We start from the raw sequence: 26536 nt of genomic DNA, 5'->3' as shown, positions 1-26536 counted from the left end.
TAGAGTATTCTTGGTTTTGGGTTCTTCCCTTTCATCACTTTAAGTATAGTGTGCCATTCCCTTCTGACTTGTACAGTTTCTATTGAGAAATCAGCTGATAACCTTACGGGAGTTCCCTTGTATATTATGTGTTGTTTTTCCCTTGTTGCTTTTAGTATTTTATCTTTGTCTTTACATTTTCACCATTTCGATTACTATGTGTTTTGATAAACCTCCTTGGGTTTATCCAACCTGAGACTCTCAGCACTTTCTGAACTTGGTTAAATATTTCTTTTCCCATGTTGGGAAAATTTCAGCCATCATTTCTTCAAATATTTACTTGGGTCATTTCTCTCTCTCTTCTTCTTTTCTTCCCTTATAATGTGAATGCTGGTGTGTTTAATGTTGTCCCAGAGATCTCTTAGGTTGTCTTCATTTTTTTTTTTATTCTTTTTTTCTATGTTCTATTCTATGGCAGTGACTTCCACCATTCTGTCCTCCAGGTCACTTAGACATTCTTATGCCTCAATTATTCTGCTATTGATTCCTTCTAGTGTACTGTTCATCTCTGTTTGTTTGTTCCTTATTTCTTCTAGATCTTTGGTGAACATTTCATGCATCTTCTCCATTCTCCTTCGAGATCCTGGATAATCTTCACTATCATTATTTTGAATTCTATTTCTAGAAGGTTACCTATCTCCACTTAGTTGTTTTTCTGGGGTTTCTTGTCCCTTCATCTGGAACATAACTCTCTGCTTTTCCACCCTAAATAAGTTTCTGTAATGTGATCTTTGTTCTAGCTGCTCTGGGATTGTGGTTCTTGCTTCTTCTGTCTGCCTGCTGGTGAGTGATGCTAAGAGGCTTGTGTAAGCTTCCTGATGGGAGGAACTGGGTAGGAAACACTTTCTCTGGTGGGTAGGACCTTGCTCAGAAAACTTTAATACAATTATATGCTTATGAATGGTGTTGTTCTCCCTCCCTGTTAGTTGTATGGCCTGAGGTGACGCAGTCCTAGGTCTACAGGCTAAATGGTAGGGTTAGAGGTGACCTTCAAGAGGACTTACACCAAGGAACATTTTCCAGGACTGCTGCTGCCAATGTCCTATCCTGCAGGAAGCCACTGCTGACCCATGCCTCCACAGGAGACCAACATTAGCAGGTAGGTTTGATTCAGTCTCCTGTGGAGTCACCGCTCCCTTCCTCTGGTCTTGGTGCATGCAAGATCTTGCTGGTGCCCTCCCAGAGAGGAGTCTCTGTTTCCCCAGTCCTGTGGAAGTTCTATGATGAAATCCTGCTGGCCTTCAAGGCCAGATTCCCTGGGGATTCCCAGTATCTTTGCCAGATCCCCAGGATGGGAAGTCTGACTTGGGGCTCAGAACCTTAACAACAGTGGAAGAACTTCTTTGGTATAATTGTCCTTCAGTTTGTGGATCACCCACCCACCAGGCATGGAACTTGATTTTATTGTGATTGTGTCCCTCCTATTGTCCCATCGAGGCTTCTTCTTTGTCTTTGGAAGTGAGGTATCTTTTTATGGTGGTTTCCAGCATGCGCCTGTCGATGGTTGTTCAATCACTAGTTGTGATTTTGGTGTTCTTGCAGGAGGATATGAGCGCATGTCTTTCCACTCTGTCATCTTGATCCAGAAGGTATAATCTATGTTTGATACTACATAAGAGACAGGAGACAGTTATAAGCTCAGTTCATTTCAGTCGCTCAGTCGTGTCCGACTCTTTGCAACCCCACGGACTGCAGCATGCCAGGTCTCCCTGTCCATCACCAACTCCCAGAGTTTACCCAAACTCATGTCCATTGAGTTGGTGATGCCATCCAACCATCTCATCCTCTGTTGTACCCTTCTCCTCCTGCCCTCAATCTTTCCCAGCATCAGGGTCTTTTCCAATGAGTCAGTTCTTCACAACAGGTGGCCATAATATTGGAGTTTCAGCCTCAATATCAATCCTTCCAGTGAACACCCAGGACTGATCTCCTTTAGGATGGACTGGTTGGATCTCCTTGCTGTCCAAGGGACTCTCAAGAGTCTTCTCCAACACCACAGTTCAAAAGCATCAATTCTTCGGCACTCAGCTTTCTTCCCAGTCCAACTCTCACATCCATACATGACTACTGGAAAAACCATAGCCTTGATGAGACAGACCTTCGTTGGCAAAGTAACGTCTGTGCTTTTAAATATGCTATCTAGGTTGGTCATAACTTTCCTTCCAAGGAGTAAGCGTCTTTTAATTTCATGGCTGCAGTCACCATCCATGTTTGATACTACATAAGAGACAGGAGACAATTATAGTTAGCATAATATTCAAGGCAAATCAAATTTAAGCCAGAATTTTCCCTCATACCTGAATATGCGAAAATTTCTTTCATCAACAGTTATAGCTTATGGTGAATGATGTTGGATTTATGATCTCCGAAGATTTATCTTCAGGACAAGGGACCAGGCTTTATCACTCAACAGCTTTTGTGTAGCAGAGTTTTATTAAAGTAAGAAAAGGGACAGAGAAAGCTTCTGACATAAACATTAGAAGGGGGATGGAGAGTACCCTCCTTGCTAGTGTTAGCAAGGGAGTTATATACTTTTTAAATTAGTTATTGCAATAGATCAAAAGAATGTCTCAGGGTTGCAAAAATTTTACCAGACCCATTCCCACAATTTGCATTTTAGGATAACAGGATTAGAACTTAACAATAGAAAGATCCTATCAGACCCACTCCCATAATTTACATTCTAAGATATCAGGCTTAGTCAGAAGGTTTTCAGAAAGGAGAAACTGTCCTCAAGCAGTATACACTGAGGTTATATAATCCCTAGTACAGAGTTTAAACTGTTGTTTAAAAGTTGTTGGTTGTGTAATCACCAGTTCTCGGCTTAAAGAAAAAAAAAGTTTTATGTGACTAAGACTAAGGAATGGAGAGAGAGAGAGAGAAAAGCCATTGCCTTTACTCCTCCTTGACAATTCCAGACCTCTATCTCCCCCTCAAGAACCCCAGACCCCTTTTTCCTCCTCGGGGAACCCGGACTTCTTATCAACCTGCCTAGGAATTGACTCTCTCAACAGGGTTAACCAGTTACCAGAAACTAAAACAAAGTTGTAAATTAACTACATTGCAATTTTAAAAATCAGCCAATTATATACACTTGTAGGAATTTGTCACATTGGGAGATGAAATGTTTTTGTCTTCCAATCATTAGATCATTTTAAAATAAGGCACTGGAAAGAGCACTGTCTTTGAATTCACATATTATATTTTGCTTACTAATGTGTGTGTGTGCTTAGTCACTCAGTAGTGTCTGACTCTTTGCGACCCCACGGACTGTAGCCTGCCAGGCTCCTCTGTCCATGAGGATTCTCCAGAGAAGAATACTGAAGTGGGTTGCCATGTCCTCCTCCAGGGGATCTTCCCAACCCAGGGATAGAACCTAGGTCTCCTGCATTGCAGGTGGATTCTTTATCATCTGAGCCACTAGGGAAGCTCAGACAAGTTACCAATCTTTTGTGAGTCACAATTTTCTTAGCTGTAAAAGTAGACTATAGTATCATTTTGTAGGAATAAGATTACATAAGGTATTATTTAGATGTTTTTGTTCCAGTACCTAAGTCATGTCTAACTCTTTGCAACCCCATGGCTTGTATCCTGCCAGGCTCCCCTGTCCATGGGACTTCCCAGGCAAGAATTCTGGAGTGGGTTGCCATTTTCTTCTCCAGGGATCTTCCCAGACCAGGGATTGAACCCATGTCTCCTGCATTGGTAAGCAGATTCTTTACCACCGGGTAGCCTGAGAACTCCATTATTTAGATACCTTGTGTTTAATCAGATAACGGTGCCTGACAATTAGTAAATACTAAGTGTTACTTAATATTATTATGACATAAGTAAAGGATTTTCAATGCTTCGGACATAGTAGTCCCTAAAAATAACGTTAAAGATTAGTGGTGGGTAATGCGGCTGTTATTTCAATAACATTGAAAACTATATCTTCTTTACAATGACTGACAGACTGTAAGGAAGGCAGAATGCCAAAGAATTGACGCCTTCAAACTGTGGTGCTGAAGACTCCTGAAAGTCTCTTGGACAGCAAGGAGATCAAACCAGTCAATCTTAAGGGAAATTAACCCTCGTTGGAAGGACTGATGCTGAAGCTGAAGCGCCAGTATTTTGGTCATCTGATGTGGACAGCTGACTCATGGAAAAGTCCCTGATGCTGGGAAAGATTGAGGGTAGAAGGAGAAGAGGGCGTCAGAGGATGAGATGGCTGGATGGAATCCCCAATGCAATGGACATGAACTTGAGCAAATTTTGGGAGATGGTGAGGAACAGGGAGGCCTGGCTTGCTGCAGTCCCTGGGGTCACAAAGAATTGGACACGACTGGGCACCTGAAAACAACAAAAACAATGCTGCTGTTATTTCAATACTATATCTTTTAAGAAAGAACATACAACACTTTGTGAAAGTTGAGGGATTCTTCTTTGAAAGCAGAGGAAAGAGAATTTCAGATTATTTTACTCCTGATAAGTACTGTGTATAATATCTGAAACACTTATACAATTGTGAATTTCTGCACCAACCCACCTACTGAACTGGAATCTCCAAGGGTGGAGTCTGGCTTGCTCTATTTTAAATCAACTCCTTGGATGATTTTTACACTCACTTAAGTTTGAGAAATGCTAATTTACAACATACTCAAATGCCAATCCACAGGATTTGCACCTCTTATGAAGGACTTGGCACTGGTTGGACTGAGAAGTTCACACATTTTTACTTTCTCAGAAGGATCACAGAATTCAGTTCCCATGTTGGATTTATAGATTCTCTCCCAAACAAGTTCTCTTCTTTATATCTGCAGATTCAGACCAGACTACAGATTCATTTAATTAAAAGAAAACATGAGGTTACAGTGTATTAGCTTGTATGCACTATTTCTATTTTGATACATTTTCAGAAAAATTATGGAGTTGTCATTCAAGTTTAATAGCTTCAGAAGCATTAAACATTAAAAGATTTTTCCAAATCATGTTCCCATTTGATACTAATCTTTTTTTTTTTTGTAGTCAGACTGCATGACAGAGTAGAAAATCAGCATATAGAAGTCTTTAGGATTCAGATTTTAAAAATTCAAAACTTTGTTACTTTCTCCCTGAGAGGTAAAGTGAAAATGCAGTCTCAGCAGCAGCCATTTCGTACAGGGTTTGCGCAATGTGATATCAGTCTGGAGACAGAGTTCACAGGCTCCAACCAACGCTATCTGACCCAGATCCAAGCGTGAATTGCTTCTCTTCCAACCACGTAACCACTTCATATTCCTCTGACACAGCCTCAAAAGAACTACAATGTAAAAACTTTATTTTCAATACTTAATGTGTCTACAGTGATAACATGTATAGTGAAACCCACCACCCACACACTAACATATATTCTGCCAAATTCCAAGACAGTCTGTCTTCACAATACAAACTTTTCAGATGTTCAGAGGTTTCATGGTGATTATGCAACAATTAACTTGAAAACTGCTCCTGTTCTTTGCTGTATACTCCTTGAACTTTCCATCTTCATCCAGAATGACAAGGCATTTATAGGGTCTTAAAATCCACTTTGAGATTTCTCTCTGTGTGGAAGAGAAACACTTGGAATCGGTGATATTATAAACCCCCTTTTATAAATTGAAATATAATTGATTTAAAGATTGTGCTAGTGTCCAGTGTACAGCATAGTCATTCAGTACTTTTGCAGATTATATTCCATTATAGGTTGTTACAGGATAATGTGCTATCCTTAATGCTTATCTATTTTATACATAGTAGATTGTATTTGTTAATCCCACACCTCTAATTTGTTCCTTCTCCCTCTCTCTCCTCTTTGGTAACGAGTTTGTTTTCTATATCTGTGTTTGTTTTTGTTTTGAGTATATATTCATTTGTATTATTTTTAGATTTCATATATAAGTGATATTTCTCTTTGACTTATTTCACTAAGAATAATATTTTCTAGGTCTATCCACATTGCTGCAAATGGCAGTATTTCATTTTTATGATTTCATAATATTCCACGATATTCCACATTTTCTTAATCTAAGGTTCACTTGGTTCACTTCCGTGTCTGGCTATTGTAAATAATGCTGCTATGAACAATGGAGTGTATGCATCTTTTGAAATTAAGGTTTAATTTTTGTCTGGATATACCCAGGAGTAAAATTGTTGGATCATATGGTAGTTCTATTTCTAGTTTTTAAAGAAACCTCTGTACTGTTTTCCATAGTGTCTGCACCAATTCCCACCAACAGAGTAATGTACATGTGTTCCTTTTTCTCCACATCCTCCCCAACACTTCTTATTTGCAGTCATTTTGATGACAACATCCATCGGATCATAGAAAAAGCCAGAGAATTTCAGAAAAATATCTACTTCTGATTCATTGACTACACTAAAGCCTTTGACTATGTGGATCACAACAAACTGGAAAATTCTTAAAGAGGTGGGAATACCAAACAACCCTATCTGCTTCCTGAAAAACCTATATGCAGGTCAAGAAGCAACAGTTAGAACTGGACATGGAACAATGGACTGGTTCAATTTTGGGAAAGGAGTACATAAAGGCTATATATTGTCACCCTGATTATTTAACTTATACAGGGTACATCATGTGAAATGCCAGGCTGGATGAATCACAAGTTAGAGTCAAGATTGCCAGGAGAAATATAAATAACCTCCAATATGCAGATGATACCACCCTAGTGGCAGAAAGCAAAGAGGAACTAAAAGATCTCTTGATGAAAGTGAAAGAGGAGAGTGAAAAGCCTGGCTGAAACCTCAACATGCAGAAAACTAAGATCATGGCATCCAGTCCCATCACTTCCTGGCAAATAAGTGGGGAAAAATGGGAAACAGTGACAGACTTTATTTTCTTGGGTTGCAAAATCACTGCAGACAGTGACCATAGCCATAAAACTAAAAGACGCTTGCTCCTTGGAAGAAAAGTTATGGCAAACCTAGACAGCATATTAAAAAGCAGACACATCACTTTGCCAACAAAGGTCCATACTGTCAAAGCTATAGTTTTTCTAGTAGTCATGTGTGGATGTGAGAATTGGACCATAAAGAAGGCTGAGTGCAAGAGAATTGATGCTTTTGAATTGTGGTGTTGGAGGACTCTTGAGAGTTCCTTGGACTGCAAGGAGATCAAACCATTCCATCCTAAAGGAAATCAGTCCTGAATATTCATTGGACGGACTGATGCTGAAGCTGAAACTCCAATACTTTGGCTAAATGATGTGAAAAGCTGACTCATTGGAAAAGACCCTGATGCTGGGAAAGATTGAAGGCAGGAGGAAATGGGGGTGACAGAGGATGAGATGGCTGGATGACATCATCGATTCAATGGACATTAGTTTGAGCAAACTCTGGGAGACAGTGAAGGAGAAGGAAGCCAGACTGAGTGACTGATCAACAACAATTTGACAGGTGTGAGGTGATATCTCATTGTGGTTTTGATGTGCATTTCTCTTATGATTAGTGCTGTTAAACATCTTCTCATGTGCCTGTTGGCTATCTCTATGACCTCACTGGAGAAATGTCCATTCAGTTCTTCTGCCTATTCTTTGATTGTTTTTTTTTTTTTAATATATATTGAGTTGTATGAACTGCCTGTATATTTTGGATACTAACCCTTTGTTGCTTTCACCATTTGCAAATATTTTCTCCCATTCTGTAGAGTTTTTCATTTTGTTGATGCAAAGTTTTCACTTGTCTTGGGGTCTTTTCTGAATTTTATCTTTGATTTCATTATTGACTCATTGATTTTTCATAGCATTTTTATTGTTCTTTCTCCATTTTTCTTTCTGTAGTTGATTTCTAGTTACATATCAGTGGGGAAATGCTTGATATAATTTCTATCCTCTAAAATTTGTTGAGGTTTGTGACCTAGTATATGATCTATTCTGGAGAACATTCTACATGGTCTGGAAATGAATGTGTATTCACCTATTTTAGAATATAATGTCTTTCAGGCATCAGTTAACTCCAAGTGGTTTATTGTGTTATTTAAAACTCGATTTTCTTATTGATTTTCTGTCTAGTTGACATGTCTATGATGTCAGTGAAGTGTCAAGTCTCCTACTATTACTGTATTATTGTTGTCAATTTCTCCCTTCATGTCTGTTAGTGGGGTGTAACTTGCTTTATATATTTAGGTGCTCCTGTATTGAGTGTGTATATATTAATGAGTACAATATCCTCTTCCTGAACCATTCCTTTATCATTATGTAATGCCCTTCTTTGTCTTTCATTATGGCCTTGTTTAAACTCTATGTTTTATAATCTGAATATTGCTCAACCCTCACTTTCTTGTGTCTGTTTTTTGTTAAATATCTTTTTCCATCTCCTCACTGTCAGTCCTTATATGTCTTTCACCCTAAAGTGAGGCTCTTGTAAGCAGCATATAGATGGATCTAGTTTTTTTTATCCAGTTACCCAACTCTTTTGATTGGAGTATTTAGGTCATTGATATGTAAAGTTATTATTTATAAGTAAGCAGTTACTGCCATTTTAATCCTTATTTACCAGTTGTTTTTTTTTTGTTTGTTGTTCTTCTGTGTTCATTTCTTCTTCTTTTGTTTTGCTCATTGTACCCTGATGATTTTATTTTGTGGTATGCTTGGGTTTCTTTTTATTTATTTTTTGTGTTTCTATTGTAGATTTTTTTAAATTATTTTTTATTGAAGGATAATTGCTTTACAGAATTTTTCTGTTTTCTGTCAAACCTCAACAAGAATCAGCCATAGGTAAACATATATCCCTTCCCTTTTGAAACTCGATTCCATCTCCTGCCCCATCCCACCCCTCTGGGTTGATACAGAGCCCCTGTTTGAGTTTCCTGAGCCATACAGCAAATTCTCATTGGCTATCTATTTTACATATGGTAATGTAAGTTTCCATGTTACTCTTTTCATATATCTCATCCTCTCCTCCCCTCTCCCCATGTCCATAAGTCTATTCTTTATGTCTGTTTCTCCACTGCTGCCCTGTAAATAAATTCTTCAGTACCATTTTTCTAGATTCCATATATATGTGTTAAAATACAATATTTACCTTTCTCTTTCTGACTCACTTCACTCTATAATAGGTTCTATGTTCATCCACCTCATCAGAACTGACTCAAATGTGTTCCTTTTTATGGCTGAGTAATATTCCATTGTGTATATATACAACAACTTCTTTATCCATTCCTCTGTCAATGGGCATCTAGGTTGCTTCCATGTTCTAGCTATTGTAAATAGTGCTGCAATGAACAATGGCATACATGTGTCTTTTTCAATTTTGGTTTCCTCAGGGTATATGCTTACGATTGGCATTTCTGGGTCATATGGTGTTTTTATTTCTAGTTTTATAAGGAATCTCCATATCACCTTCCATAGTGGCTGTATCAATTTACATTCCCACCAACAAGACAAGAGCATTCCCTTTTTTCCACACCCTCTCCAGCATTTACTTTTTGTAGACTTTTTAATGATGGCCGTTCTGACCGGAGTGATGTGATATCTCATTGTAGTTTTGATTTCCATTTTTCTAATAATGAGTGACATTGAACATCTTTTCATGTGTTTGTTAGCTGTATGTATAGCTTCTTTGTAGAAATGTCTGTTTAGGCCTTTTTCCCACTTTTTTATTGGGTTGTTTGTTTTTCTGGTATTGAGCTGTATGAGCTGCTTGTATATTTTGGAAATTAATCCTTTGTCAGTCGTTTCCTTTGCTATTATTTTCTCCCATTCTGAGGGTTTTCTTTTTACCTTGCTTATAGTTTCCTTTGCTGTGAAAAAGCTTTTAAGTTTAATCAGGTCCCACTTGTTTAGTTGGTTTTATTTCCGTTACTCGAGGAGGTGGGTCACAGAGGATCTTGCTTTGATTTATGTCATCAGGTGTTCTGCCTATGTTTTCCTCTAAGAGGTTTATAGTGTCTGGTCTTATATGTAGCTCTTTAATCCATTTTGAGTTTACCTTTGTGTATGGCATTAGGAAGTGTTCTAATTTCATTCTTTTACATGTAGCTGTACAGTTTTCCCAGAACCAGTTATTGAAGAGGCAGTCCTTGCCCCATTGTATATTCTTGTCTCCTTTGTCAAAAATAAGGCACCCATAGGTGCATGGATTTATTTTGGAGGTTTCTATCTTGTTCCATTGTTGTATATTTCTGTTTTTGTGCCTGTACCATACTGTCTTGATGACTGCAGCTTTGTAGTATAATCTGAAGTCAAGAAGGTTGATTCTTCCAGCTCCATTCTTCTTTCTCAAAAATGCTTTGGCTAGCCAGGGTCTTTTGTGTTTCCATGTGAATTGCGAAATTTTTTGTTCTGATTCTGTGAAAAATGCCATTGGTAATTTGATAGGGATAGCATTGAATCTGTAGATTGCATTTGGTAGTATAGTCATTATCACAATGTTGATTCTTCCTCCCCAGGAACATGGAATATCTCTCCATCTGTTTATGTCATCTTTGACTTTTTTCATTAGTGTCTTATAATTTTCTGTATACAGTTCTTTTGTCTCCTTAGGTAAGTTTATTTAATTATTTTTATTGTAATGGTGAAGTGGATTGATTCCTTAATTTCTCTTTCTGATTTTTCATTTTTAGTATATAGAAATGCAAGTGATTTCTCTGTCTTGATTTTGCATCCTGCCACTTTGTTAAATTCACTGATTAGCTCTAGTAATTTTCTGATACTATCTTTAGGGTTTTCTATGTACAATATCATGTTATCTGCAAACACTGAGAGCTTTACTTCTTCTTTTCCAATCTGAATTCCTTTTATTTTTTTTTTTCTCTGATTGCTGTAGCTAGGACTTGCAGAACTATGTTGAATAATAGTGGTGAGAGTGGACATCCTTGTCTTGTTCCTGATCTTAGGGGGAATGCTTTCAGTTTTTCACCTTGAGAATGATGTTTGCTGTAGGCTTATCATATTTGGCCCTTACTATGTTGATGTAGGTTCCTTTTATGCCCATTTTTTGAAGAGTTTTAATAATAAATGGGTGCTGAATTTTGTCAAAGGGTTTTTCTGAATCTATTGAGATGATCATATGGTTTTTATCTTTCAATTTGTTAATATGGTGTATCACATTGATTGACTTGCATATATTGAAGAATCCTTGCATCTCTGGAATAAACCTGACTTGATCATGGTGTATCAGCTTTTTGATGTGTTACTGAATTCTGTTTGCTAAAATTTTGTTGAGGATTTTTGCATCTATGTTCATCAATGATATTGGCCTGTCGTTTTCTTTTTTTGTGTTGTCTTTGTCCAGTTTTGGTATCAGGGTGATGGTGGCTTCATAGAATGAGTTTGGAAGTGTTCCTTCTTCTGCAGCTTTTTGAAAGAGTTTTAGAAGGATAGGCATTAGCTCTTCTCTAAATGTTTGATAGAATTCTCCTATGAAGCCATCTGGTCCTGGGCTTTTGGTTTTTGGGGAGATTTTTGATCACAGCTTCAATTTCAGTTCTAGTGATTGGGTTGTTCATAATTTCTATTTCTTCTTGGTTCAGTCTTGGAAGATTGAACTTTTCTAAGAATCTGTCCATTTCTTCCATTATCTATTTTATTGCCATATAGTCATTCATAATACTCTCTTATAATCTTTCGTATTTCTGCATTGTCTGTTGTAATCTCTCCTTTTTAATTTCTAATTTTGTTGATTTGATTATTCTGTTTTTTTTTTCGTGATGAGTGGCTAAAAGTTTGTCAATTTTGTTTATCTTCTCAAAGAATCAGCTTTTAGTTTTATTAATCTTTACTATTGTTTCTTTCATTTCTTTTTCATTATTTCTGCTCGGATCTTTATGATTTCTTTCCTTCTATGAATTTTGGGGGTTTTTTTGTTCTTCTTTTTCCAGTTGTTTTAGGTGTAAAGTTAGGTTGTCTATTCAATGTTTTTCTTGTTTCTTCAGGTAGGCTTGTATTGCCCTAAACTTCTCTCTTAGAACTGCTTTTGCTGCATCCCATAGGTTTTGAGTTGTGTTTTCATTGTCATTTGTTTCTAGAAAGTTTTTGATTTCTCTTTTGATTTCTTCAGTAACCTGTTGGTTATTTAGAAACATGTTGTTTAATCTCCATGTGTTTGCATTACTTACAGTTTTTTCCTTGTAATTGACATCTAGTCTCATAGCATTGTGGTTGGAGAAGGTGCTTGATATGATTTCAGTTTTCTTAAATTTACTGAGGTTTGATTTGTGACCCAAGATGTCGTCTATCCTGGAGAATGTTTCATGTGCACTTGAGAAAAAGGTGTATTCTTCTGCATTTGGATGGAATGTCCTGATGATATCAATGAGATCCATCTCATCTAAATGTATCATTGAAGACTTATGTTTCCTTATTAATTTTCTGTTTTGATGATCTGTCCATTTGTGTGAATGGAGAGTTAAAGTCTCCTACTATTATTGTGTTACTGTCAGTTTCTCCTTTTATGTCTGTTAGTGTTGTCTTATGTGTTGAGGTCCTCCTATGTTGCATGCATAGATATTTACAATTGGTATGTCTTCCTTTTGGATTGATCCCTTGATCATTATATAGTGTCCTTCCTTATCTCTTGTAATATTCATTTTAAGATATGTTTTGTCTGATATGATAATTGCTACTCCAGCTTTCTTTTGCTTGCCATTTGCATGAAATATATTTTTCCATCCTCTCACTTTCAGTCTACATGTGTTTTTAGGTCTGAGGTGGGTTTCTTGTGGACAGCATATATATGGGTCTTGTTTTTGTATCCATTCAGCCAGTCTGTGTCTTTTGGTTGGAGCATTTAGTCCATTTACATTTAAAGTAATTATTGATATATATGTTCCTATTGCCATTTTCTTAATTGTTTGGGGTTGATTTTGTAGATCTTTTTTCTTCTCTTCTATTTCTTGACTATATCAGTCCCTTTAACATTTATTTTAAAACTGGTTTGATGCTAATTAATTCTCTTAACTTTTGCTTCTCTGAAAAGCTTCTTATTTCTCTGCCAATTCTGAACAAGATCCTTGCTGGGTACAGTAATCTTGGTTGTAGATATTTCCCTTTCATTATTTTAAATATATCCTGCCCTTCTCTTCTGGTCTGCAGAGTTTCTGCTGAAATATCAGTTGTTAAGCATTTGGGGTTTCCCTTGTATGTTACTTGTTGTTTCTCCCTTGCTGCTTTTAATATTCTTTCTTTGTGTTTAGTCTTTATTAGTTTCATTAGTTCATGTCTTGGCATGTTTCTCCTTGGGTTTATCCTGTATGGGACTCTTTGTGCCTCTTGGACTTGTTTGACTATTTCCTTTTCCATGTTGGGGAAAGTTTCAACTATAATCTCTTCAAAAATTTTCTCATGCCCTTTCTTTTTCTCTTCTTCTGGGACTCCTATAATTCAAATTTTGGTGCATTTGATATTGTCCCAGACATCTCTGAGACTATCCTCAGTTCTTTTCATTCTCTCTTTTTTTAATTCTGCTCTTCAGAAGTTATTTCCAGCATTTTATGTTCCAGGTCATTGATTAGTTCTTCCACTTCAGATATTCTGCTATTGATTCCTTCTAGAGTATTTTTAATTTCAGAAATTGTGTTGTTTTTCTCTGTATGTGTATTCTTTAATTCTTCTAGTCTTTGTTAATTGATTCTTGCATTTTCTCCATTTTGTTTTCAAAGTTTTTGACATCTTTAGTATCATTATTCTAAATTCTTTTTCAGGTAGTTTGCCTATTTCCTCTTCATTTATTTGGACTTCTGTGTTTCTAGTTTATTTCTTTATTTGTGTAGTATTTCTCTGCCTTTTCAGTATTTTTTTTTTAACTAATTGTGTTTGGGGTCTCCTTTTCCCAGGCTTCAGGGAAAGTGGAATTCTTTCCTTGAAGAAGGTTGAATTCTTTCTTTCTTTTGATTCTGCCCTTCTAAGGTTGATCTAGTGGTTTGTGTAAGCTTTGTATATGGTGAGATTTGTGCTGAGTATTTGTTGGTTTGTTTGCTTGTTTTTCCTCTGGTGGACAAGGCTGAGTGAGGTGGTAATCCTGTCTGCTGATCACTGAGTTTGTATTTTTGTTGTCGCTGTTGTTTAGATGAGGCATCCTGCACAGGGTGCTACTGGTGGTTGGGTGATGCTGGGTCTTGTATTCAAGTAGTTTCACTTGTGGGAATTCTCACTATTTGATACTCCCTATGGTTAGTTCTCTGGTAGTCTAGGGTCTTGGAGTCAATGCTCCCACTCCAAAAGTTCTGGGCTTGATTTCTGGTCAGGAACAAAGATTCCACAAGTGTTTTGTTACGGCATTAAGTGAGATTAAAACAAACATCCACAAACGAGAAACCAAAGATGAACCCAAGACAAATAGCAGTTACAAAATCAGGCAAACAATAATTAAAATAATGGAATATGCACATATACATATACACTCATAAGTAAAGTCAAAACAGTCCAACAAAAATAAAGCACAATAGATGACCCAGCAAACAAAGAGAATCAAAAATTATATTTACCATTTAAGAACAAAACTAACTAAAGCACAAACTTGAAAACAAAACCAAAGTAAGGTGCCAATTGGGGAATAAAGCAATAAAAATAAAACTAAGAAATATGTTGCAAGGAAAGGAGAGAAAGAAAAGAAAGAAAAAGAGATATACAAAGTTGAATAGAGGTAGATAAATAAGATTTATATACATTAAAGATTAACTGCAAAGGGAAAATAACAATAAGAAAGGCAAACAAAGGAATAAATGTAGAAAAAATAATAATAGGTTTAAAAAATTAAAATTAAAAAGAGAGAGAGAGAAAAGAAAAACTCTATAGAACTGCAAAAGCCCAAAGTAGAGGCAGAGGTTTATAACAACAATAAAAAATTTGACTGAGGAAAAAAAATGCTGAAAAGCTTAATTGGATTACATAGTGCCAATAAAATTGACAAGTACAACGGGGTGGGGAGAGGAAAAAGAAAAAAATTCCAAAATAATCTGCATAACAGGTCAAAACATAAGAATAATAAATGTTTTTCTTGAGTCATTACTGTCAGAGTCCTTTCCCTCGCTGGGAGTCACAGTCCACCTTACCTCCCTAGGTTGCCCTCCAACACTGTGCTGACCTCTGGACCTGCTGTGGGGGCAGCTCAGATTCTAGTCTGGTCCCACTCCTGTGTGTTCTTGCCTCCAATGTCCACAGCTATCAGAACTAGTGCGTTTTCTTTTGTGGGAGCTCTCAATGTCCTTTTATATATTCCATAGAGAGAGAGCCTGCCTAGTTGATTGTGTGGATTTAATCTGAAGCTTGTACAGCTGGTAGGAAGGTTTTGGGTCTTCATCCTTAGCCCTGGGTTTCAATTGTGGTTTTATTTCCACCTCTGCATGTGGGTCATCCACTGGGGTTAGCTCCTGAGTCTGCCCTGGAGGACTTGGGTTTGCCCCTGTGAGGGCCAGGTGTGGAGGTGGTGCAGCTGCTTGGGTCGCAGGGGTTCTGGCAGCACCAGGTACTCAGGGGAGTTGGCAGGTATGGCAGGAGGAAATATAGTGCTCTAGAAGGGTATGGCAACCAGTATTCTTGCCTGGAGACCCTTCATCCCTGACAGAGAAGCCTGGCAGGGCAGGCCACAATCTACAGGGTTGCAAAGAGTTGGACACGACTGAAGCAACTCTGCATGCATAGATGCAAGACTTTTTTTGTCTGTGGTAGCTCTGCCCCAGTGAGAGTTGAGCGTGAAGGTGGAGCTGCTGCTTGGCTTATGGGGACCCTGGCGGCTCCTAGGGTGCAGGGACACGGACTGCCTCTGCTGCAGGAGTTATGGCCCTATCAGGGTCTTTTTTTGAGCCTCTTGTAGCTGACGATCAGAAGGCCTCTTTGGCCAGTCTTTCTCCATAGCTCCAGCCCTTCAGGCACTTTGAGGGCTCCCTTGCCTGGGCTCCTTCTCTGTTATTTGGCACACCAGGCACATAGAGAGGCCCCCCTGGCTGGGGTCCTACTCTGTAGATCAGTGCATCAGGCATTTAAAGGGGCACCCTAGGTTGGATCCTATTCTGTAGTTCAGTGGGTCAGGCATTTGATGGGGCAGCCTCTCTCTTGTTCAGCTACCCATTGCTGGCATGTGGGGAGAGAGAGGTTATGGTGATGGCTCCACCCCCTACGCATGACTCAGCAGTATCACCTTGTTTCCATGGCTGCCTGGCTTTCCTCCACCAGCATTTCCCACCATGATCTCCTCCCTCACATCCCCTTGATCCGTCTCTCCACAGTCAACAGCAGCCCTCACCCCGGGATTGCTCCACAATCCCTAAAGTCCAGCTCCCAGCTGCTGCACCTTCCAGGGGACCAGCGTCCCTGCCTGGGGTATGTATGGCTGCAGCAAGGGCTGTCTGATTCTCATTCCATTTAGGCTGCCACAGATCAGCTGTTTCACTCTCAGCCTTAAATGTTTCTCCTCTGACTCAGACAATTGCCATGGATGCCTGCTTCAGTTCCCCCACCCACAGAGGGCAGGTCCAGTCTTACTAACACTCTTGTTTTTCCCCTTAGTTCCTTCATCCTACTGAGTTTTGCATGGTTCAGCGTATTCTTTTCTGCTGGTCAGGTACTCCTGTCCGCTCTCAACTGGTGTTCTGCATGTACTTCTGTGTCTGAAGGTGTATTCCTGGTGTATCCGTGGAGAGAGATTTACTCCACGTCTACCTACTTCTCCATCTTGTTCCTCTATTGTAGATTTTTTATTTTTGGTTACCATGGGGTTCATATATGACAAACTAATTACAGTACTTGATTTACACTGATAGTCTTTTAAGTTCAAATACATTCTAAAAGATCTTTATTTTTAGTCCCTTCACCCTCATTTTGTTTTTGATGTCATATTTTACATCATTTTGCTTATTCCTTTACTGTTTATTGTAGTTACAGTTGCTTTTACATTTTTCTTATTTGAGTGATCTTCACTATCCTCATTATATATTTTTCTTTCCTATTGGGATTTTTCCTTTCCTATAGATTCTTCTTTCACATTCAGAGAAAAAGCTTCAATGTTTCTTTTAGGATAGGTTTAATATTGATGAATACTTTAAGTTTTTTTGCTTGTCTGAGAAGGTCTTTTTCTCTCTATTCTAAATTATAATCTTGCTAGGTAGAGTATCCTCCTGGAGGGCATGGCAACCCACTCCAGTATTCTTGCCTGGAGAATCCCATGGACAGAGGAGCCTGGGGGCTACAGTCCATGGGGTCACAGGGAGTCAGACATGACTGAAGTGACTAAGCAGAGTTTCCTAGTTGCAGGTTTTTACCTTTTAGCACTTTGAATATATCATGCCACTTTCTCTTGGTCTGTAAAGTTTATACAGAGCAATCAGATAATACTTTTATTGAGATTCCCTTGTATATGACTGCCTTTCTCTTGATACCTTTAGAATTCTCTAACTTTTGCCATTTTAATTGTGATACATCTTGGTTTGGGTCCATTTAGGTTCATCTTGTTTGGGACCTTCTGTGCTTCTTGTACCTGATTATCTGTTTTCTTCTTTCGGTTTAGGAAGTTTTCAACCATAATTTTTTAAAATAAATTTTGGATCTTTTTCTCTTTCTTTTCTTTTTCTGAAATCTCTATAATGGGAATATGGAAGGTTTAAGTTATCCCACAGTCTGTATGTTGCTTTCATTTTTTTAAATCTGTCTTTCTGTCTGCTGTTGTGATTGAATGATTTCTATTATTCTGTCTTCCAGATCACTTATGCATTCTTTGTGTCATTTAGTCTGTTGTTCATTGCTTCTAAAGTGCTTTTGATCTCAAATATTAAATTATCTATTTTTGTCTGGATCCTCTTGATATTTTCTAGGTGTTTTTAAAAATGATTCCGTGCTTAGATTAATTATCTTTCCTAATTCAGTTAGTATTTTTATTACCCACACTTTGAATTCATTTTCTAATAGACTCTCTTTCATTGTTTATTTCTTTCTCTTGCTCTTTCGATTGAAAGCAGTTCCTCTGCTTTTTCATTTTATTTAACTTTGTCTCTATGAATTTAGATGAAACAGTCACCTATTGTGCTTTTGAAGGAGTGTTCTTATGTAGGAGTGTCCCTGTGTAGACTGTGTGCCTGCAGTGCCTTTGAGGGGGAGGGTTGGATTTGATGTGGATGCCAGTCATGTCTTTCACATGTCTTTCATGTCTGCTGACTGCTATCACCTTGGTATGGAGTGTGGCTGGTTTTGGAGGAGCTGGAGACTTCTCAGGGTGTGACGTGGGACACCATCTCTGATCAGTGGACATCATCACTGGCTCCCAAGTTGTTCCCAAGTTGCTTAACTGAAAGACCTGAAGGTTGAGCTTGAGCTGGCTCTGTTCCCTTTAAGTGTATGTTTTTCCTTCTCCCCTCACTAGGACTTAGCCCCAAAGGAAGGGTGCTTAGGTAAGGGGTTTGTGCACTTACAGAGGTGCCGCCTGTTTGAGTGTCTTTGGCTCTGCTCAAATGCAGCCTGTGGTGATATCTTTTCCTTTGTTCCATCCACCTGAGATCTAATGCTAGATTGTGTCATGGAGTGGGCGGTGCTGAAGCATTCACTTGGCTAAAACTGAGAAGTATGGTGTGGAGGTTGTGGGAGTTCAACTGGCTGCACTTCTGTCAGAAGTGTAGGCTGCTTCTGTGGTGCATTTAAGTGCCAATAGTGGCCACTGCCACCCTACCTGGATCACACCCACATTGCTTCTGTGTCCCTAGATCCAGTGTTTCCCCTGGTCCTGACCATCATAGATCCAGTGCCAAGCTGTGGCATGGAGTGAGTGGGACTGGGATGTTCACTTCACACAGACTGGGAGTGTGGTGGAAGCGGTAACTGCTAAGACAAACCTCTCTCTGCCTTATCTGTGGGAAATCCAGCACCTGCCCACTCCTAGTGGAGTCTAGGCTTCTTCAGCCTATCTGTCCCAGTGGTTCCCTGATTAGCTCAGGGGGCTTGCCTCCTGGCCTGGGATCCCAGGGCTGGGATGCTCAGTCTGTGGCTTGACTGACTCACTCCCCAGAGTGAGTGTATACCATGTGATTTCCGTTTTCTTCTGAGTCCCCTCCCAGGGGCACATGTCCCAACCTAGGGCTTTGCTTCCCACTCTACCTGCTTACGTGTATAACTTTCTTACAACCTTGTAGAAGTCCTTCTGCCAGTTTCCTGTTAGTTTTCTGTGAGTATTGTTTCATGTGTAGATGTATTTTTGATGTGTTTTTAGAGGGAAGTGATCTCTATACCATCTCACTCTACCATGTTGATCTCCCTCCTCTTTCAGGCCCAGTCAGTTATGGATTCCATCCCCATTCTGTCAGAATGACTGTAGCTGACTAACCAAAAAAGTGGAAAGCTAAACTTGTAAGATTTGATTTTTGATACATGTGATGAAACAATCAAACCTTGATTTTGGAAATGAACCATTTCTAATTTGAGAGATCACCGACCTGAAACACATTATACATGATACTATATGTCACTGAATTTAATGATGGTTTTGGACCAGTCCATTTTGAATGTCTCATGAAAAATCATATCTTTGATATTTAACATTACTGATGGTTAACTCCTGAATCATAAAGCATTCTCTTCCTGAGAAAGTTGTGTATAACAGAATATATTTTCCTTGTATATCTCCGTAGTTGGTTCTATCTCCCCTTTTCTGTCTTTTCCTGGTATTTTCTGGGTCCCAAATATGCTTATTCTGATACCATGATAATTAATATGAACTTTTAGCTCAGGTTGCAGTAAATATGCAAACCAATCCCCCCAATAATAAGATATTCCTTCCATCTACAATGAAAAGATAAAGCAAGCCTAATGCTTCACACCTAGTTGTAAAAGCCACATTATCACTCATATATGGAGAGGAACACGAACGCTTACCTCTTCTGAGAGAAGTCATGCTGTAGTATCTGACTTTTACTTTTTTGTAAAGGGCATATATTTTTATAAGTATTGCTTTTATTTGCAATTCAATTACATTGGCAAATGTTCTTCTGAATATTCCACATTTATACAATTAAAACTGTGCGATTGTCAGGATATTTCTCTTGCCATAGACTGGAAAGTATGTTGGCACATCATCCTAACTGGATGCTCAGGACTCTCTATTTAATATTCAGCTTTATAATTGAACAATTACCTGAGAAGAGTGGGCTCAGAGGTGCTTGAATCAGAAGTTTGTTGAATCTCTCACTCTTTCTTATGGTTGCTTAATAATAAACACTTTAACCTTCATTATGGCTGGAAATAGAACAAAAATTTTAGCAAGGGTTGAAATTTTAGCTGTGCAGAGGAATAAATAGCCCTGTGACCTCTGAGATTTCCAACAATATCATTGGATGGTTTCCCTGAGAACTTTCTTTACAACTCTCAGATGCTAAAACCAGCTGCTTACAGATCTCTTTCCCTACTCTCAAGGAACATGATCTAAATATGAATCATCATAGGATCTTGGCTAGACAATCTTCCTAGTGACACAATATCCTTTCCCTTGAGATATGCCAAAGAAATTCTTTCCACAGTTTCTTCCTCAGAAGAGAACATAGTGGGAAAATATGGGCTTTGACAACAACTGGACTTAAGGTTTAATCTTGACTCAGCCACTTATTAGCAATTTGTTCTAGGACAAGTAAATTAAATTCCCTAACCCACAGTTGTCTAATATAAAATGGAAGATTCACTCCAATCCCAAAAGAGGGCAATGCAAAAGAATGTTCAAACTACCACACAATAGGACTCATCTCACATGCTAGCAAAGTAATGCTCAAAGTTCTCCAAGGCAGGATTCAACAGTACGTGAACTGAGAACTTCCAGCTGTTCAAGCTAGATTTAGAAAAGGCAGAGGAACCAGAGATCAAATTGTCAACATCCATTGTATCAAAAAAAAGCAAGAGAGTTCCAGAAAAACATCTACTTCTGCTTCATTGACTACACCAAAGCCTTTGACCATGTGGATCACAACAAACTGCATAAAATTCTTCAAGAGATGGGAATACCAAACCACCTTACCTGCCTTCTGAGAAATCTGTATTCAGGTCAAGAAGCAATAGTTAGAACCAGACATGGAACAATGGACTGGTCCCAAATCGGGAAAGGAGAACATCAATGTTGTATACTGTCACCCTGCTTATTTAACTTCTATGCAGAGCACATCATGCAAAATGCCTGGCTGGCTGAAGCACAAGCTGGAATCAAGATTGCTGGGATAAATGTCAATAACCTCATACGCAGATAACAACCACCCTTATGGCAGAAAGTGAAGAAGAATTAAAGAGCCTCTTGATGAAAATGAAAGAGGAGAGTGAAAAACTTGACTTAAAATACAACATTCATAAAACTAAGATCATGGCATCTGGTCCCATCACTTCATGGGAAATAGATGGGGAAACAGTGGAAGCAGTAACAGACTTTATTTTGGGGGGGTCCAAAATCACTGTAGATGTTGATTGCAACCATGAAATTAAAAGACGCTTACTCCTTGGAAGAAAAGTTATGACCAACATACACAGCATATTAAAAACAAGAGACATTACTTTGCCAACAAAGGTCCATCTAGTCAAGGCTATGGTTTTTCCAGTAGTCATGTACGGATGTGAGAAGTGGACCATAAAGAAAGCTGAATGCCAAAGAATTGATGTTTTTGAACTGTGGTGTTGGAGAAGACTGTTGAGAGTCCCTTGGACTGCAAGGAAATCAAAGCAGTCAATCCTAAAGGAAATCAGTCCTGAATATTTATTGGAAAGACTGATATTGAAGCTGAAGCTCCAATACTTTGGCCACCTGATGTGAAGAACTGACTCACTGGAAAAGACCTTGTTGCTAGGAAAGATTGAAGGCCGGAGGAGAAGAGGATGACAGAGGATGAGATGGTTGGATGGCATCACCGACTCAATGGACATGAGTTTAAGTAAACTCCAGGAGTTGGGGATGGACAGGGAGTCCTGGTGTGCTGTGGTCCATGGGGTCGCAAAGAGTTGCACACGACTGAGCAACTGAACTGAACTGAACTGAACTGAATTCTTCATTTAGATAAGCTACAAGTTGTTGAGGCCCTCTGGGTTGTGACATCACTCTCAGGGCCATACCTTTTCTTTCAGTAACAAACAGATTAAACTCTGACCCTGTGGGCAAACTTAAAGCAGAAGCCTGCAGGAGAGCAGTTTGAAGAGGCTTATAAGCCTTTTGAGTCTCCAATGACCAGATAAACTTATCAGTCTTGGCCTGTTGAGTTTCAGTTATAAGTTTATATTAAGGCTGGGCAATTCCCCATAACCAGGAATCCAATGCAGCAATAGCCTGTAATGCCCAAGAATCCTCTCAATTGTCTTAAAGTCATGGTAGGTAGAGGATGGTTTAGTATCAGTTCAGTGGCTCAGTCAGGTCCGACTCTTTGCGACCCCACAGACTGCAGCACACCAGGCTTCCCTGTCCATCAACAACTCTCGGAGCTTGCTCAAACTCAAGTCCATCTAGTCGGTGATACCATCCAACCAGCTCATCCTCTGTCATCCCCTTCTCCTCCTGCCTTCAATCTTTCCCAGCATCAGGGTCTTTTCCAATGAGTCAGTTCTTCCCATCAGGTGGCCAAAGTATTGGAGTTTCAGCTTCAGCATCAGTCCTCCCAATGAATATTCAGGACTGATTTCCTTTAGGATTGACTGCTTTGGTCCCCTTGCAGTCCAAGGGACTCTCAACAGTCTTCTCCAAAACCATAGCTCAAAAGCATTAATTCTTCAGTGCTCAGCTTTCTTTATAGTCCAACTCTCACATCTATATATTACTGGAAAAACCATAGCTTTGACTAGATGGACCTTTGTTGGAGAAAAAGCAGATCTTTGTCTGCCTTTTAATATGCTTTCTAGGTTTATCATAACTTTTCTTCCAAGGAGCAAACATTTTTTAATTTCATGGCTGCAGTCATCATCTGCAGTGATTTTGGACCCCCCAAAAATAAAGTCTGTCACTGTTTCCATTGTTTCCAGTGAAGTGATGGGACGAGATGCCATGATCTTAGTTTTCTGAATGTTGAGTTTTAAGCCAGCTTTTTCACTCTCCTCTTTCACTTTCATCAAGAAGATCTTTAATTATTCACTTTCTGCCATAAGGGTGGTGTCGTCCGCATATCTGAGGTTATTGATATTTCTCCCGGCAATCTTGATTCCAGCTTGTGTTTCTTCAAGCCCAGCGTTTCTCATGATGTACTCTGCATATAAGTTAAATAAGCAGGGTGACAATATACAGTCTTGACGTACTCCTTTTCCTATTTGGAACCAGTCTGTTGTTCCATGTCCAGTTTTAGTTTTAGTATAGGTTTAATTCTAGAAAGCATCCTTTAAATCAATGACTCAAAAATATTTGGCTTTTTTTGGAATTTCAGACAATAAACTATAATGACTAGGCACCATGGGGTGTAAACGAACTACAGCCTCATTTATTATTTGTAAATCTTGCTCTAATCTGTATTTAATATTTGACTTTTTTTACACCCAAATAGGAGTGTTTCATGGACTGTTACAGGGAATTAATAGCCACAGTTTCTTTAAATTTTCAATGATAGATTTTAACCCCTCCTTAACCTTGCTTTAATAGATACTGCTTTTGATGCAGAAATAGGTGAGGGTCTTTGAGCTTGATAATGACAGGAAAAGCATTTGTGCTTGATCCACAAATTTTCCATCAGCCCACACTCTACGATTTACATTTTGTTCAACTAATGGGAGAGAAAGAGTGAGTTTCCTATACATGAAAACAGAGGCCTGGGCTTTGCTCAGTATATTCCTCCCCAGAAGGGGTGAGGGAGAGTCTGGCATAATTAGAAACTCTTGAGAAAACAGGACAAACTCCCAGTTGCAGCTTAAAGGATTACTGAAATAATTGCACTTGGCTCAACCAGAGAGCCCCACTATGGTAGTGGATCAGGAGCAAAGTGAGTCAGAGGCTTCAGTGAGCACAGAGAAAGTTGCCTCCATGTCCAAAAGGAAATCGACTTGTTGGCCCCCCACAGTTTTTAATACCGGGTTTCCTCAGATGTAATTAGGATGGGAGATTGTGTGGGGGACTCCCAGGCACCTTCGCTCCTGATTGTCTTGAGAGTCCTACCCCTGGGGCTTATGCTTCTGAGGGCAGTCTCTTCTCCAGTGTGGTCCTGTGCAGACCGGACATGGAGCTGGAGGCGGCTTGAATGCCTGACAGCATCCCTGCTCTGGTCCCCCCTTTCCAGTGTAATAGTAAGTCCATCCCTTTTCACCTGGGTCCCTCTGGGCATTTTTCCTCAGACTGTTTCAGAGCAGATCTGACAGCCATCGCTAGGGTTTCAGTCTTTCCCTGGTCTTTTTCTGCCTCTTCTCCTCCTCAGACTCTCTGCCATAGAAGACCATCTGAGCTAGCTGCAACAGTTTATCTAAGGACTGGTTTGGTCTAAACACCTGTTTTAATAGCTTGTAGTGGATATCTACAGCCAACTGAGTGAGAAATCTATCTTTTAATATCACTCCTCCCTCCGCACTTTCAGGATCAATCTCAGTGAATCTGCGAAGGGTTTCCCATAGTCTCTCTAGGAATTTACCAGAAGCTTCCTTCTCTCCCTATGCTATTATTGCCAATTTGACAGAATTTAGTCTTAGCACATGCCCGCTTGAGTCCTTCAGGAATACATCTGACAAAGTGACTCTGATCCCATCTTCCTTTAGCCATGTTATAGTCCCAGTGTGACTCTATTGTGGGGACTGATTCCCCCATAGGGAGGGCTGCTATCTCTTGTTCCCTCTTTCCTATTGACTCATGTTCAAGCCATTCATCTCCAAAGGTAGTAGCCTTTTCCCAAAACTCGAGTTTTTGAGTCAGGAGTCAGCCTGTGTCCTAAGATATACACTACATCTCTCCAAGTAATGTTAAGCTCGGGGATTGAATTTATCCCAGTTTAAAATACATTTCAAAAGGGTGGTTCCGGAATTGTTAGTTCCCATCTGTAAGAAGGAAAAAAGTGGCATCCAGTGCTGTGGCTTCTTTCTGCTGGAGTCATCCCTCCTTGCTCTAGATGGGGGTGGAGTCAGACTTTCCACCAAAGCTTTGCTTCCCTGTTTGAACTTAGTCTGTCCCTTATCAATGGAGGCAACTTACTCATTCCTGTCAGCCCTCCTTGTTCTACCACGGAGATGGGGTGGGGATGCACCAGGGGTAGACCTGATGGGCATCCCAAATTGATTTATATTTCCTTACCATTAAGACCTTGGCTTGATTTCCCCTTTTCCTCTGGTGCCGCCTGGGGTGGAGCAGAGTAGTCTTCTGGAATGTTTCCCAAGCTAGGAGCGCTGGGGAAAGCATCTGTGTTCCGTGTGCCTATGCACGTTCTTGAGCATATTCCTGACCTCAGTAGAAGCAGTGAGTCATAACGGGATGAACATAAAAACCCACGCTGTCTCTTCTTAGTGTCACCACACCACTATATGTGATAGCAAAAGAGGTGGTGGAGGGTCGGCCAGCAAGGAAAAAGTGATTTTTGTCCTCAAGCTATGAGGGCCAATCCTTCCAGTTCATTTTCATAGATTCCACAGAAGCAATATCTAGGGAGTTAAGACAGAAGCCACTGGAGAACTTTATCTGGTCCGCTAAGAGCTAGCATTCCCAAGGAAAGAATCCCTCTATACTCCCAATCTGGCCAGATTCTGAGGTTCCCACCCTATGTTCTTAGAAACCTCATTTCATTAGCAACGCTTCCATTCATGTAGCTCGGAGGCACAGCCATGGACAGGACTCACTTTTAGGGCTCTGGCCTGGTATGGAAGCAGCCAAGAGAGAGACACTCCTGGAGCTAGAGCTCCACCTAGCTCCCATCAGCAGTGCCTGAGAAAACAACCAAGATGTAACTTTTGGCTCCTAGCAAGGCTGGGTGCATCATGACTATCAGTCCAAGCTTGGGGTCTAAATAAAAGTACACAGTAATAGCATGGAGCAAAAGTCTATGATCCAACAGATTAGGTTAGTAGTTCTGATTCCCCAGGCAGTTATGAAATGGTCAAAGAGACCAGAGAAAGGTGACCGAGAAAGGAAAGTCAGTTCACACGCTTTGCCCATTTCTTGTCCCTCTCCTTCGCAGGGATGTTGGGTGCTTCTTGGCATTGGCAGGGTCAGTATAAACTCCTGACAGGCTCCCCTTTCAGGGCTGCCTTCAGTCATTATGAGGCGCCACAGAACCGCAAAGCCGGGCTCAACACTTCCTTTGTACTTGTTTTGTACGTCTCAGACTTTCAATCAATCACACACACAGGCACACTGTAGAGTCAGTAAAAAAAAAAAAAAAGCAGAAAACTTGTACACTGAGAAAGCAGAGACCAGAGCTTTCTGCTTACCTTGTCCCTACTTTGTCTTGAAGATCCCAGATGAGCCCCCAAGATGATAGCTTATGGTGAATGGTGTTGGACCGTGATCTCAGAAGGAGAGAATTTAGCTTCGCGACCAGAGATGCGGCTTCAGGCACTCAGAGTTTCATGTGGCAAAAGTTTTATTATAGTGAAAAAAGGGGTAGAAAAAGCTTCTGACATAGACATCAGAAGTGGGTAGAGAGTGCCTC

At 39.6% G+C, this 26536-nt stretch overlaps 1 long non-coding RNA gene across 1 annotated transcript; it reads right to left on the bottom strand.

Moving 5' to 3' along the window:
• Window positions 1–689: 689 nt before the first annotated feature.
• LOC145526203 (uncharacterized) lies at window positions 690–26536 on the bottom strand. Its single transcript, XR_014068737.1, has 3 exons — window positions 26316–26536; window positions 20107–20207; window positions 690–2256 (listed from the first exon to the last, which is right to left on the bottom strand). It is a non-coding gene; the product is annotated as an uncharacterized LOC145526203 (long non-coding RNA).

Source organism: Giraffa tippelskirchi, chromosome 11, assembly GCF_054371585.1.
Source record: "Giraffa tippelskirchi isolate mGirTip1 chromosome 11, T2T-mGirTip1v1.2.pri, whole genome shotgun sequence".
Taxonomy (NCBI): domain Eukaryota; kingdom Metazoa; phylum Chordata; class Mammalia; order Artiodactyla; family Giraffidae; genus Giraffa; species Giraffa tippelskirchi.
Note: the sequence above shows the minus strand (reverse complement) of the source record. Positions and strands in the feature narration are given on the sequence as shown.